Raw genomic sequence first — 15,122 nt, forward strand, 5'->3', positions numbered from 1 at the left:
GCTGAATGTCCCAAAAAGGTCCCAAGGTCGTATGAGGCCAACCCTGATCAAAGTGAGCCTGCACTACTGAGAAATGTAGTTCACTTTCAATACTCAGTACATACAAAGTACAGCAGGTCCTGGAAGTGAATGGAAGAGACTTTGTGAAGAAGAAGAAACTGACCAAAGAGCCACATCAGTGTCAGAAGACAGAGGCTACAAAGGGATAGGTTAAGTGAGTGAGCAAAGACCTGGTAAATAAAGTATAATGATTAGAGGTATAGGGAGGTATACAGAAGGCTTGTCACAGTCCTTTTTCTCCCTGTCAGCTGCACTGCTCAAAAGAAGCTGTTGAAATATAATTGAGCACATATTCTAGCAGTCTAGCTCAAATGACCATCAACTCTGGCTAGTTGACAGGTATATCTTTCATCTTTCGTTGTGTGAAATTATCAGGCACATAGGAATTAAATAGAAGATGCACATTTCTTGACAGCAGGTTGACCATTTTTTATGCCTTTAGATAAAAATTGTACCTTCAGTGTTTTTATCAGTTATCATAAAGCTTGGCTCGAGGAGTAGTCAAGTGACTGCTGCACTCATTTTAGGTCTATGCCTCTTCCTTTTATAGGATCATTTTAGTCTATGTAAGGTCCACCAACAACAAGCAGGTGTTGGAAGTTAAAATTTGATAGTCCATATTTACCATGATTATAAAAAGAAGTAGATAGATTCTTGATAAGCGACAGGTGACCTGGTTGAAATATGAAGAAATGAGCTGGCCATGATCTGTTTGAGTGGTGAAGGGGGCTTGAGGTGTTGAATTACCTACTTCTGCATCTAATATATGTCTTCATATGCTTGTAGAGGTGCACAGAAGGAGAAAGTAGACAATGTTTCATATAGGCCAGGATGCCATCCATTCAAATATTTAAAATGGGAGCAAGCAGCCTTGAAGAATCATGATTGGACTCTTTATAGAGTGCTGAAAACCTATTAAGAACCATATACAAGTGATTAAAGTCAGTCAATGTATTTTCAAATTCCATCCATTGTCTTTCGCACAACCCTCATAGTCTGCTAAATATAGTACATCCCATTATTCATTGATTAAAGATTTCATGGAACCAGGGCTTATTCTTAATAGTCTCTGCACAGGGGAGAGGTGATGTCTTTGTGTTATTATTGTTGGGCTGTTAACCAGAGACATAGGTAATGACCTGGGGACCTGGATTTGAATCCTGCACGGCTGATGATAGAATTTGAATTCAACAAACATCTGAAATTACCAGTCTAATGATGACCATAAGTTCGTTGTTGATTATTGGAAAAATTCAGCTGGCTCACTAAAGTCCTTTAGGGATAGAAACTGTTACCCTTACCTGGTCTAGCCTACATGTGACTCCAGACACACAGCAAAGTGGTCAACTCTTAACTGCCATCTGGGCAATTAGGGATGCATAATAACTGTTCAGCTAGCCAGCAATGCATACTTCCCATGAATGAATAATTTAAAAAAAAGAGTGAGTCATTGATTCAGCCTGAAAATTTAGGCCACCTTCATCTTTCCTTCTACCTTGCCCTCCCTGTTAACTCCGTCCCTTTGGCCTTCCCCTTGCTGCCTCCCCAAGTCTTTCATGCTCACCACCCCACTTTAACCCCTGAGGCCAAGGCACAAGGTCAGTTATGCCAAACAGTCAAGCACTGATCACCCGTCAAGGCCCTGGTAGTGACTCTCACAGTATCTCATTCTCTCTTATAATTTATCATCTCCTAGGCTTTTATGTTAAATACCATCCTTTGCAATTATTGTTCCTGCTGCATCACTGCTTGTTTAGTTCCCAACTTGAATCAATGCCTAAGGTGTGAAATAGTAACCTATTCCAAGGTCATTCATTTTATATTCGCGATTGCATGTGCTGCATTAAAGATCATCAAGTCTATGCGTTTTCACATCCACAATAATTGCTGAATCAGACAAATACTGTTGAACAAGTTATTACCAATTTTGAGGCAAAACCCTTCTCTGTTGTTTAGTCTATAAATATCTGCACTGCTGCTGCGCTGCATTTCCCAAGGCCATTCTCTTTTATAATGTGATACTTGGAATAGAGCGCTGGCCTTATTTGTAATGTATAAGTAGTAACAACAACTAGGTTAGAAACTGCAGGGTGGATTTAGTCACACCATCCTTTGCCTGGTGGGCCTGGAAGAAGTCAGTAATCAGCCATAGAAAGGTCAGAGTCACTTAAACATGGAGCAAGTGATGGCAAAAATATTTATGATCTGGGTACGCTCCCAGATCAAATGACAGGGTGTCTCTGATGTCAGCAAGACTGTATCATCTGATTCTCATGTATGAGAAGGCAGAAAGGGCACAATACTCTGTGTAACTGCTGCAATTCCTTCTGCACACCTGCTACGATAGCTTTGCAAGTCAAAAATATTCCTCCAAGTTCTTTATATTTTCTCATGGGACGTTGGCGTCATTGGCTTGGCCAGCCTTTATTGCCTGTCCTTAGCTGAATGTAATGTTGAGCTGTCTTTCTGAATCCAGAGGTGACCTGAGGTGAGAGTGATTGCCCTTGATCATCAAGGTCATATTTGACCAAATGTGGCAGTGTGAACTTGCAGGTAGTGGTGTCCCCATGTACTTTTGTCTCTGTACATGGTAACAACTATGTACTTAGAGAGTTTCGTTGAAGGTCCCTAAGTATTGCTGCTCTCACACATATGTCCAGAATCTTTAGGTTCAGTGGATGGAAGTGACATCAATAGAACAGGTGAAATGAATGTAATATGAACATTAACCCCTTCAGACCACTGCCTTAGGCAAAAGCCTATATTATTGTTACTAAATTGAAGAAAGTACATTAAATACATTGCTCAAATAAATAGCATTAATAAACTGCTGCATTATTTAACATTATTGCATGGAATCATAAATTTTTAAATTATCTTTTAGTGATTGCAAACTGGAACTTCAATATAAATACCTATGTTAGTGTATATAGAATTTAATACATCAAGGTAAAAGAGCAAAATTGTCATATTGTAAACTGTACTTTGTAACATTACATCAGCTTGTAATTTAGAGTGCTTGGCAATGGATTGTGCTTGTGAGAAAGCTATAGCAATTTAGCTTTTACTATGATTGGATGTAGCTCCTCAAACAAAACACTTCAGATGTGACAAATATGTTGATTGGCATTTACAACTCAGTCATTTATCAGTTTAGTTTAAAATCGGCAGCCTTCAATGCAGCTGTCTCAAGCCTTTTCTCCAAACTGTTTTTCTCATCTGTCTGCAGATATTAAATGATCTCTTGAAAGGGATTGCCCTTTCTACTTTTAAATGTGTCATTTATACATTGTAGCTAATGGCTGCTGTTGTGTATGCTAATAAGGCACCTTGTACATGAAAGTAAAACAGTCATCAACGTCTTTTACTCTATTCTAGAATAATTAATGATGCATTGTCTATAGAGATGCTGTAGCTTCCAGACATAGTAAGAATTCTCCTTTTCGGATACTTGTGCTAACTCTACTGGAAGTTGGAAGTTGGATCTTTACTTATTAACTCTGAATGCAATGAATTGGCCTGATTATGACTGAAGAGTATTTTGCTCCAGTATTAGCTGCAGGCATAGCGCAGAGTTAATATATGCTACAAGTTTATTGAGAATTGAACAGGGACTCATATTCATCAAGCCATACAGCACAGAAACAGACCCTTTGATCCAATCGTTCATGCTGACCAAGATTCCCTAACTAAACCATTTGCCTGCATTTGACTCACATCCCTCTAAATATTTTCTATTCATGTGCCTGTCCAAATGTCTTTCAAATGCAGTATTGTTAGTATTGTGGAGTCCATTGTGCTCATTTCTCTGTCAAGGCAAGCAGTGACATGGAGCACTTTGTTGGGCTACTAGCTCAATTTTTTTGGATTTAAACATCCCAAAATTGAAAATCCAGTATGACCATCTCATCCGGTAAGTAAGACAGTGGCTTTCCTCTCAGGGATGTTCATATCAGGGTCACATCTAAATTGTCAGGTTACACTGAGATGCCATTTAGAATGATATGATGAAATGTAATATCGCACGCAAACTGACTTGTGGTCTAGCAATTATTCCGATTCCTCTTAGACAATGATTCATGGAATTATCACCTACTTCTTATTAATCCATGTTCTGTTTTCCAAGTAAAAAATCCACTCGCTGGAAATACAGCAACTCAGTTGCTATGGTTTATTTTGAATTGTTAGCTGCAGAAACATCGACAGGGGTAGAATCAATTAGTACATGCTGATGTGATATAATTGTCAAATCAGTTATAATTTAATGACTGTCCTGAGTGACACATTTGCCTGTTGTTTGGCACGGAACATTTCAATGAAGGCTGACATTACAAACTCCACTGAACATTGACATCAGGGGCCCCTTGAGGGCTATCATTGAGTGTTTGACCTGACAATTGAATTGATTTGGAGGCTTCAGCTGATGAAGATTCTGAGTTTAGTAAATAATAGGCCCATTAATGTCTGTAAAAGACAACATGCTCATCTTAATTTTTCATTTCACTTTGCTGCCTGTCCCATTGACCGTGTAGTCGTAGATATGAGCAGTACTGGTTGGATCAGCATTTTTTATTTGCCCTTAGTTACCCTTGAGAAGGAGATGGTGAGTTGTCTTTTTGAAACACTGCAGTCCATGCACTATAGATAGACCCACATGCTGTGAGGAACAGAGATCCAGGATTTCGACTCAGCGACAGCAAAGGGACAGTAATACATTTCCAAATTAGGATTGTAAGTGGCTTGGAGGGGAACTAACGCATTATTTCTCTATTGATTAGTTAGTTGGGTATCAAACTGGTAAAATAACAGCCCACCTTGTTTCGAAGAAGGTTCCCGACCCGAAGCATCAATTTTCCTGCTCCTCTGATGCTGCCTGGCCTGCTGTGCTCCTCCAGCTCCATGCTGTGTTATCTCTGACTCCAGCACTGGTGATTCTTACTATCTCTGAGTCCACCTTGTTTGGTTTTATTTTGTTGCCTGGATTTACAGAATTTGCTAATCCCAAAGTGAAGAAAAATACTCCTCTAGAATCATGGATTTTACAGCACAAAATTATGCCATTCTGCCTGCTATGCCATTCCTGAACGAGCTATGAAATTGGTCTCACACTGCTGATCTTACCCTATTCCCTGAGACATTACTCTTTTTAAAGTAGATGTCCAGTTTTCTTTTGAAAGTTACAGGTGAATCTGCTTCAGGTACTGTGTTGGTGGTGGCTCTACTTTGTAACAACTCGCTGCCTTAAAAAAGTGCCTTTCTTATCTTGGCTCTAGACTGTTTCCAATTGTCCTCACCATTCTGTGGCCATAATTAACCCTTAATATGGGGGATGGGGCTTTTTTTTCAGTTCCCTGTAACATGGTAAAAATTAAACATATGACTATCATTTGTTTATTTGGATCCAGGATGAAAATGATGTTTTTGTGGGTGTGTGGACCCAACCACTCTTGAGGCTTGCCTACTATACGCCAGACAGCATACAGTGGCTGAAGTATTTGATCTGCCATTAGAGCGTCCCTTCAACTAATCCACAGGCAGGTGGACCTCTCAGCTCAACTAGCATTTTAAAGGACTCTGCCTTCCGTTATATATTAAAGCAAAATTGAATAATTCAACATTTGGCTAGCTGCATTTTTCCTGTAGTATAATCCAGTTTTGAAAGTAGTCATATGATGTGGTTGATAAATACTTTGAAATTATCTATCCCTTTGTTGAATTGTTTGAACTACTTTATACATATTCAATATAAACTGCTACTCAAAACTAACTTTTCAGAATTTGGTGAATAAAACCAAACATGTTTCGGCATTTAACCTGTTTGTTTACACAAATGGTATCATCATTGCATTGAAAAAGTCTTTATTTCACTTTCAGGAACATTAGCTTATGCCTATTCTTCAGCAAGATCCCACCGAGTAGGAAATAATAGAAAATTCCCAACTAAACCTCCAACACAAAGGAAGTAAGCCAAATTAGTGACAGTTTTATGCAAGGTTGAATGATCTTTATTTACACAACATATGAAAAACTTGCAAGATAGTGATATTCAGTTCCAGTCTTAGAAGTCTAGACCCTTGCTCCATTATAGATGATGCAAATTAAAATGTGTAGTAACTGATAATACAAACAATTCTTCCTAAGTGCATTAGGGGGCACTCTCAGCTCAGAACAATCTTCAACTTTGCCATATTGTCTATTGGTCTCCTTTATGAATGAAATAAATAGAGTCTTAATAGATTTTAACATTCCTTAGTTTCCCATCTAGCTTGGGTTCTTCTTCAATATTGTGAATATTTTTCCTCAAACTGTATTTTCTATTAGCATTTTTTCTCTGTTTTATACCTTTACTTTTGTTTTTTGTACTTTCTATCCCTCTTTGTTTTTTTCATTCCCAGCTCCTCCTTGTTCATTCACCATTGCCACTTCCTTGGCTTGTCTGTCCTGTCTGTTTTACTGTTCTTGTGATTTTCACCTTCCATTTGCGAGCTGGAAGCATATCACTTCAATTATAGAATAGCACAGTAATCACTGCTGCTGCTGTCTCCAGGGTTACCACCTCACTTAATGAACGAATGCAAACTTTATTTTAATTATGTTGGAAATGTTTCAAAACCACCAAAAATGTGAATAACATTGAATGTAATTTATCAGGCTATGAGCCAAAGTGAAATTGTGGAAAGTATTTGCTGATGAAGAGGACTGACCCAAAGCATTGACTTTCCCGCTCCTCTGATGCTGCCTGACCTGCTGTGTTCCTCCAGCTCGACACTGCAGCGGCTCTGACTTCTGGCGTCTACAGTTCTCACAACTCATTTGAGAAATCAGTTGAGTTTCATAGCAACCCTCTACAGCTCTTTCAGGCTGCAACAGTTTAGGAACCAGACATTAAAGTTATTCCATGCATGGTCTATCATCTTCTCATTATTTCAGCGGTCTCTAACTGTCCTTGTATAACCAGTATATTGACAGAATCTTTGTGGAACACTGCAAAAAGTGATGGAACAACAGGATGGAAGGATACACTCTAAAGTCAGATTTTCTCTCTGAGACAAAGAAGAAAATAAGTCTAAACCATTCCATTCAAATAGAAGATCATGTAACCCCTCAGTTAAATTCTAAAACATAACTGTAAAGAGATACTGGCAAATTGTATCTCCTAAAGGCATGCTGACTATGAGACATAACACATTAGCCATGACTCCCAACACTTCACAGACTCATACTCCCCTCCCAACAATTGTCCACCTTCCGCAGGGACCATTCACTCTGGGACAACCCGGTCCACACTTTGTTCACCCCCAACACCACCCCCACGACCCCACCCACAGCCCTACGGCACCTTCTCCTGTAACTGGCGAAGGTGCAACACCTGCCCATTATCCAAGTGCCCAAACATACATTCCAGGTAAAGCAACACTTTACCTGCAATTCATAGAATCTAGTCTACTGCATTCACGGCTCATAATGTGGTCTCCTCTACACTGGGGAAACGAAGTGTAGATAGGTGACTACTTCACAGAATATCTATGTTCTGATCACAAAAAAGACCCTGAATTACCTGTTGCCTGCCACCTTAAAGCGCCACTATGTTCCCTGACCAACATGTGTGTCTCTGGCTTGCTGCAGTGCTCCAGTGAAGCTCAACACTAGCTGGTAGAACAACACCTCATTTTTCACTGAGGGACCCTGCAGCCCTCCAGACTCAATACTGAATTCAATAATTTTCGGGCCTAAACTCTCATTTGTCCCATCCCCCGGCCTCACACACCAGGCCTTGTTACCACATAGCCTGCCATTACATACCAGATAACAAAGAGTGAACTTGAGGTTGGGGCGGAAGGTGTCGGTGAAGTGGATGAACTGTTGAAGGTGTTGGTAAAGTGTTCCAACCCCAACCTCAAGTTCACCTGGGCCATCTCATACACATCCCTCACCTTCCTGGACCTCTCTGTCTCCATCTCAGGCAACCAGCTAGAAACTGATGCCCACTTCAAGCCCACTGACTCCCACAGCTGCCTAGAATACACCTCCTCCCACCCACCCTCCTGCAAAACTTCCATCCCCAATTCCCAATTCCATCGCCTCCGCCGCATCTGCTCCCAGGATGAGGCATTCCACTCCCGCGCATACCAGATGTCCGCGTTCTTCAAGGACCGCACATCTCCCCCGCAGTGGTCGAGAACGACCTTGACCGTGTCTCCCGCATTTCCCGCAACTCATCCCTCACACCCGACTTCCGCAATAACCGCCCTAAAAGAATCTCCCTTGTCCTCACATACTACCCCACCTACCTCCGGATACAACGCATCATCCCCTAAAACTTCCACCAACTACAATCTGACACCACCACCCAAGCCATTTTTCCATCCCCACCCTTGGCTGCTTTCCGGAGAGACCACTCTCTCCATGACTCCCTTGTCCGCTCCACACTCCCCTCCAACCCCACCACACCCGGCACCTTCCCCTGCAACTGCAGGAAGTGCTACACTTGCCCACACACCTCCTCCCTCATCCCCATCCCAGGCCCCTAGATGACTTTCCATTTTAAGCAGATGTTCACCTGCACATCTGCCAATGTAGTATACTGCATCCGCTGTACCCGTTGTGGCCTCCTCTACATTGGGGAAACGAAGAGGAGGCTTGGGGACCGCTTTGCAGAACACGTCCGCTCGACCTATAACAAACAACTGCACCTCCCAGTCGCGAACCATTTTAACTCTCCCTCCCATTCCTTAGACAACATGCCCATCATGGGCCTCCTGCACTGCCACAATGATGCCACCAGAAGGTTGCGGGAACAGCAACTCATATTCCGCTTGGGAACTCTGCAACCCAATGGCATCAATGTGGACTTCACAAGCTTCAAAATCTCCCCTCCCCACCGCATCCCAAAACCAGCCCAGCTCGTTCCCTCCCCCCACTGCATCACAAAACCAGCCCATCCCGTCCCAGCCTCCCTAACCTGTTCTTCCTCTCACCTATCCCCTCCTCCCACCTCAAGCCGCACCTCCATTTTCCATCTACCAACCTCATCCCACCTCCTTGAACTGTCGTCCTCCCTGGACTGACCTATCCCCACCCCACCTCCCCACCTCTATTCTCCTCTTCACCTTTCTTCTCCTTTATCCATCTTCAGTCCGCCTCCCCCTCTCTCCCTATTTATTTCAGAACCCTCTCCCCATCACTCTCTCTGATGAAGAACCTAGGCCCGAAATGTCAGCTTTTGTGCTCCTGAGATGCTGCTTGGCCTGCTGTGTTCATCCAGCTTCACACTTTGTTATCTTGGATTCTCCAGCATCTACAGTTCCCATTATCTCTGCCATTACATACTACCTGTGGTTAGTCACTAATAGTCTCCATTGACAACTATCTACTCCCCCAGCCTGATCATTATCAACTCTTTGTCTATCCAATGGCTTTTCTGTCTCTTTAGGCTCTATCCTATCATTTACTCCCTACCTCATTCCCCTCCCCATTTTTCTGCATATAAACTGATGTTTTCCCGGCCACCATCAGTTCTGAGGAAGGGTCACCGGACCCAAATTTTAACTCTGACATTTCATTCACAGAGGCTGCCAGACCTGCTGAGCTTTACTGGCAACTTTGTTCCCGATTTACAGCATCTGCAGTTCTTTCACTTTTTACCCCCAATTTCTTGTTGACAGTACTTTCTTTACTGTTATTATGTTTCTGTCACAGCTTTGAGTTATATTCTTATATTTCTTTGTTTAATTCAGCCTTTGTGTTACTGATATCTTTGTTGTATTTACTTTATTTTTAAAGATTATTTATGAAACAAATGTCCAACTAATCTTGTTGATATCTTCGTAAACATACAACTAAAAGATTAGTCATTCTTAAATTAGGCAACAAAATTAGGGAATTTAAGTTTTTGTGGCAGTGAGGTGAGAGTGAATGTCCTTGACTTCAAAGTTGTATTTGACTGCATGTGGCATCAAACAGCCCTAGCAAAACTGGAGTCAATGGGAATCAGGAAGAATGCTGTCATTTGCTTGGAGTCATACCTGCTACAAAGGAAAATGGTTGTCGTTGTTGGAGGTCAGTTGTCTCAGCTCCAAGATATCTCTGCAGGAGTTCTTCAGAATAGTGTCCTAGGCCCAAATTGATCAATAGCCTTTCCTCTATAATAAGATCAGAAGTCACAGGTTATAATCCAACAGGTTGATTTAAAATCACAAGTTTTCAAAGCACTGCTCCTTTGTCACTTCGACTGACCTTGTCCACCCCAGTCCAACATTGACCCCTCCACATTATAACAATGTCAGAAGTGGGGATAGCTGCTGATTATTGCACAATATTCAGCATCATTTGTGACTTCTCAGATACAAAGGCAAGCCATGACTAAATATATCAAGACTGGTAACATCCAAGTTTGGAGTGACAAGTGACAGTAACATTTGCACCACATAAGTGCAAAGAAATGACTATCTCCAACAACGGAGAATTGAATCATTGTCCTCAATATTCAATGGCACATTCAAGATTGAATCACCCCACTATCAAAATACTGGGGGTTACCATTGACAACGAACTAAACTAGACTAGCCATTGTTAAGTAATTGGCTACAAGAACAAGTTAAAGATGAGAAATCCTGCAGCAGGAGGAAACTAACAACATGTACTTGCAGATAATGTCCATATTACAGCCAAAAAGCTGAATAGCCAGGAGCAAATAAAGACATTATTGGTGAACCTTTTCTTGACTTCAGTCGAACTGAATGAAAAATGGGAACAGGAAGAAAATAATGAGTCATAGTAATGTTGTGAATAACACCTTTGGACAGAACAGCAGTGATCTGCAAAATTACCTCATCTATATTTTTCTGCACTATAGAAGAGTCTGCATCATGAGTAATCCAGTAAGCCTGATTGTACCCATAAGTGTTAATTCTATTTGTATCTTTCTTAACACATTTTCCCCTAAAATAGTGAAACCAATAAGATATGAAACGTAAAGTTTTCAAGTTAGAAAAAATTTCACTGCCGTGGTAAAATTCCTATCTAAAAACAAAGTACGTCAATTTAAGGAAGAATACAGTAGTCATCTTCAAATTAATCCAAATACATATTATAACAGGTGTGGTTGTATTATTAACTGCTAGGAGAAACAAATATGCAGAGTAATAACTAAATGGTGAGAGAGTGGAAAGTATTGAGGTCCAAAGGGACCTGAATGTTTTTATTCATAAATCACTTAGAGTTTGTACATAGGTTCAGCAAGCTACTTAAGTGTGAAGCTGGATGAACACAGCAGGCCAAGCATCTCAGGAGCACAAAAGCTGACGTTTCGGGCCTAGACCCTTCATCCAGCTTCACACTTTGTTATCTTGGATTCTCCAGCATCTGCAGTTCCCATTATCCCTGATCAGCAAGCTATTTGTAAGTCAAACAGTATGTTAGCCTTTTTTGAAAGATGACTTTAGCGCAGGAACAAAGACATTTTGCTTCAGTTATATGGAACACTGATGAGACTTTACCTGGAGTATTGTCTGCAATTCTGGCCTTCTTGCCTGAGAAAATATATACCTCCGATACGGGAAATGCTGTTGGAAGTTTAGAAAAGTGAGAGGTGATCTCACCTTATAGAATCTTATAAAAATCCTAGAGGGCTGGACTGAGTAGATGCAGAAAGAGTGTTTCTGCTAGTGATGAAGTCTAGAATCAGGGGACACAGTCTCAGTTAAAAAGGCATGCCACTTAGGACTAAAGAGAGGAGGAAATCTTTGAAATTCCACCCCAGAAGTGTGTGGAAATGTAATAATTAAGTTCAAGAGAGAGTCGGATATACTTCTAGTTACAAATGACATCAAAGGATATGGTTAGAGTGTGGGAACATGGATTTGAGGTAATGATCAACCAAGATCACAAGTGGTGGAACAGGTGTGAGTACAAAGAACAAAGAAAATTACAGCACAGGAACAGGCCCTTCGGCCCTCCAAGCCTGCACCAATCCAGATCCTCCTTCTAAACCTGTCGCCTAAATCCCAAGGATCTGTATCCCTCTGCTCCCTGCCCATTCATGTATCTGTCTAGATGCATGTTAAATAACGCTATTGTGCCCGCCTTTACTACCTCCGCTGGCAACACGTTCCGGGCAGCCACCAGCCTCTGCGCAAAGAACTTTCCACGCATATCTCCCTTAAACTTTTCCCCCTCGCCTTGAAATTGTGACCTCATGTAATTGAGTCCCCCAATCTGGGACAAAGCTTCTTGCTATCCACCTTGAATATATGCCTCATGATTTTGTAGACCTCAATCAGGTCCCTCCTCAACTTCTGTCTTTCTAATGTAAATAATCCTAATCTACTCAACTTCTCTTCATAGCTAGTACCCTCCATACCAGGCAACATCCTGGTGAACCTCCTCTGCACCCTCTCCAAAGCATCCACATCCTTTTGGTAATGTGGTGACCAGAACTGTACACAGTATTCCAAATGTGGTCGAACCAAAGTCCTACACAACTGTAACATGACCTGCTAACTCTTGTACACAATACCCCGTCTGATGAATGAAAGCATGCCATATGCCTTCTTGACCACTCTATCAACCTGCGTTGCCACTTTCAGGGTACAATGGACCTGAACGCCCAGATCTCTCTGTGCATCAATTTTCCCCAGGACTTTTCCATTCTTGAATTGGATCTTCCAAAATGCATCACCTCGCATTTGCCTGGATTGAACTCCAATGCCATTTCTCCACCCAACTCTCCAATCTATCAATATTCTGCTGCATTCTCCGACAGTCTCCATCAGTATCTGCTACTCCACCAATTTTAGTGTCATCTGCAAACTTGCTAATCAGACCACCCACATCTTCCTCCAGATCATTTATACATATCACAAACAACAGTTGTCCCAGCACGGATCTCTGTGGAACACCACTCGTGGCAGTTCTCCATTTTGAGAAACTACCTTCTGCTATAACGCTCTGTCTCCTGTTGCCCAGCCAGTTCTCTATCCAACTAGCTAGTACACCCCGGACCCCAATAGTTTATTCCTGCACCTGGGTTCCTATGTTAAAAAAACTTATGTCATTGTGGATTTCTTGTTGACAAAATTTTATTCCTGTAATGCTTTTTCTGCAAATTCTTTTTTGCATTATTTCCTTTGGGGCTTCTCAATAAATCATCTCTGACATTTTTGTTTTACAAATACTTTGGGACGTAGGAACTGCAATAACTCCACTAAGGCCTGTCATCAAATCATCATTTATTTATACACAATGGGTCCTTGACACTGATTCAGCTCCCTCAGAGCCAGCTCTCAGAATAACCAAAACCTCTGACATTCCCGATTTTATCTTTCAGCCAGGGCTCCCTGATTTGACTAGACTTACAGCCCCAATAAGGGAACTCATATTCTATGAGGTCCACCTGGCCAATCTCATCACAGTCACTACAACTCTCTCCCTTTGAGTCCAAGAACATAGGCTGGTTCTGCTTCTTTTGTACCTCCTTCTGGGAAATTTTAATACTGGATCAGGTTCCCCTAACGCGGCTTCTGGTGTGGGCAGTGTGTAATGTACAGTAGCTTGCCTTTTGTGCCAGGAGCAACTTAGAAAAAAGTTAATTCTCCTCTTGAGGTGACAAAGGCATCAAGGCAGCAACATCCACCACTTCCATCTCAGATTCTGATGTATCTTTAATGCTTAATGGAGGGGGAGAACCCACAGGTTCTAGAACAGTTGAGTGTTTGCAGTTTTCATATGTCCACATACTTGTTCAGGACTGTTGCATGTGTCTGAATTTTATGTGTCAATAGACCTGACCTTGTGTCAACCACGCCTCTTACCCATGTAAGGGTATTCCCATGGTTCCTACACCAAACTCCGTACCCCAAAGTAAATTGCCTCTGTCACTTAACAGAATCTTATGTCTGGCATTGGCAGTAGTGATGCCATTTCACCCTCCTCCTTCCTGTTCCAGGAAGAACAGATTTAAGTGTTTTCTCCCAAAGAGCAACTCTGTTGGAGTTATCCCAGTAGTTGCATGAGGGGTGGTCCTCTAATTAAATAGGAGCTGGGACAGTTTGGCATCAAGTGAAGCTCTAGTCTGCTTCTTTAAGCATGTCTTCAAAGTTTGGACTGTTCCTTCGGTCAGATGGTATAGAGCTGCCCTTTAAATGATGAATACCATCGACTTTAGGAAAGAGTCAACTTCCTGCAGGTAAATAATGGCCTGTTATCTGTAAACAACACTTCCAGAAAAGGATGTGTACAGTTTTTCTATATCGTCCCCTAGTTTGACAAATAAACTCTATGCATGTTAAGCCACTTTGAGTTGGTGTCTACAATCGCTGAGGACGTTGCGTCCATGAAGAGGACCTGCATAGTTGACGTATAACCAAGCCCAGGGATTACCCAGTCTTTCCTACACATGTGGGGGAGCTGCTGGTAACAACTTTTGACCGTGTTGGCACTCTGGCACTGCCTCACTAACGCAGCCATGTCTGCATCCAATCCTGGCCACCAGACATAACTACAATCTTCATTTTGGAAACTGCGGAATGACCCTGATGGAGTTCAGCCAGGATCTGGCAGTGACCTTTACTGGGTATAATCACTCTTGCTCCCCATAACAATGTCCCTTCCTCTACTGTGATCTAGTCACTCTAGGTTCAAAAAAAAAGTTTCTATACTGCACCCTTTGGCTTTCCCCATCACCACCAGCTGTATCAGTTTTGCCAGTTCTCTGTCCAAAGTCTGATAGTATCAGCTGTGACTGGAAGTGTGCTCAGAAAATTTAAATCCATTACAGACTCTTCCAGTAGTAATACCACCAGTGGTGTATCTGCCAGTGTGGGGGGTGCTCAGTGCAAATGCATTTGCTACTTGCCTCCCAAATGGTGTTCTAACTTGTAACTGTATACATTTATTATTAGAACCCACTGTTGAAATAAGTCTGAAGTTATGAGCAGCACTGCCTTGTCCTCCTTAAGTAGGCTTAGCAGGGGTTGTGGTCCTTCTGTTATTATTACAGATTTATGTCCAAAAGATATTGGTGGTACCCCGAACTCCAAATATGACTGCCAAACCTTCCTTCT

The sequence above is a fragment of the Stegostoma tigrinum genome, chromosome 3 (assembly GCF_030684315.1).
Source record: "Stegostoma tigrinum isolate sSteTig4 chromosome 3, sSteTig4.hap1, whole genome shotgun sequence".
In the NCBI taxonomy this organism is placed as follows: domain Eukaryota; kingdom Metazoa; phylum Chordata; class Chondrichthyes; order Orectolobiformes; family Stegostomatidae; genus Stegostoma; species Stegostoma tigrinum.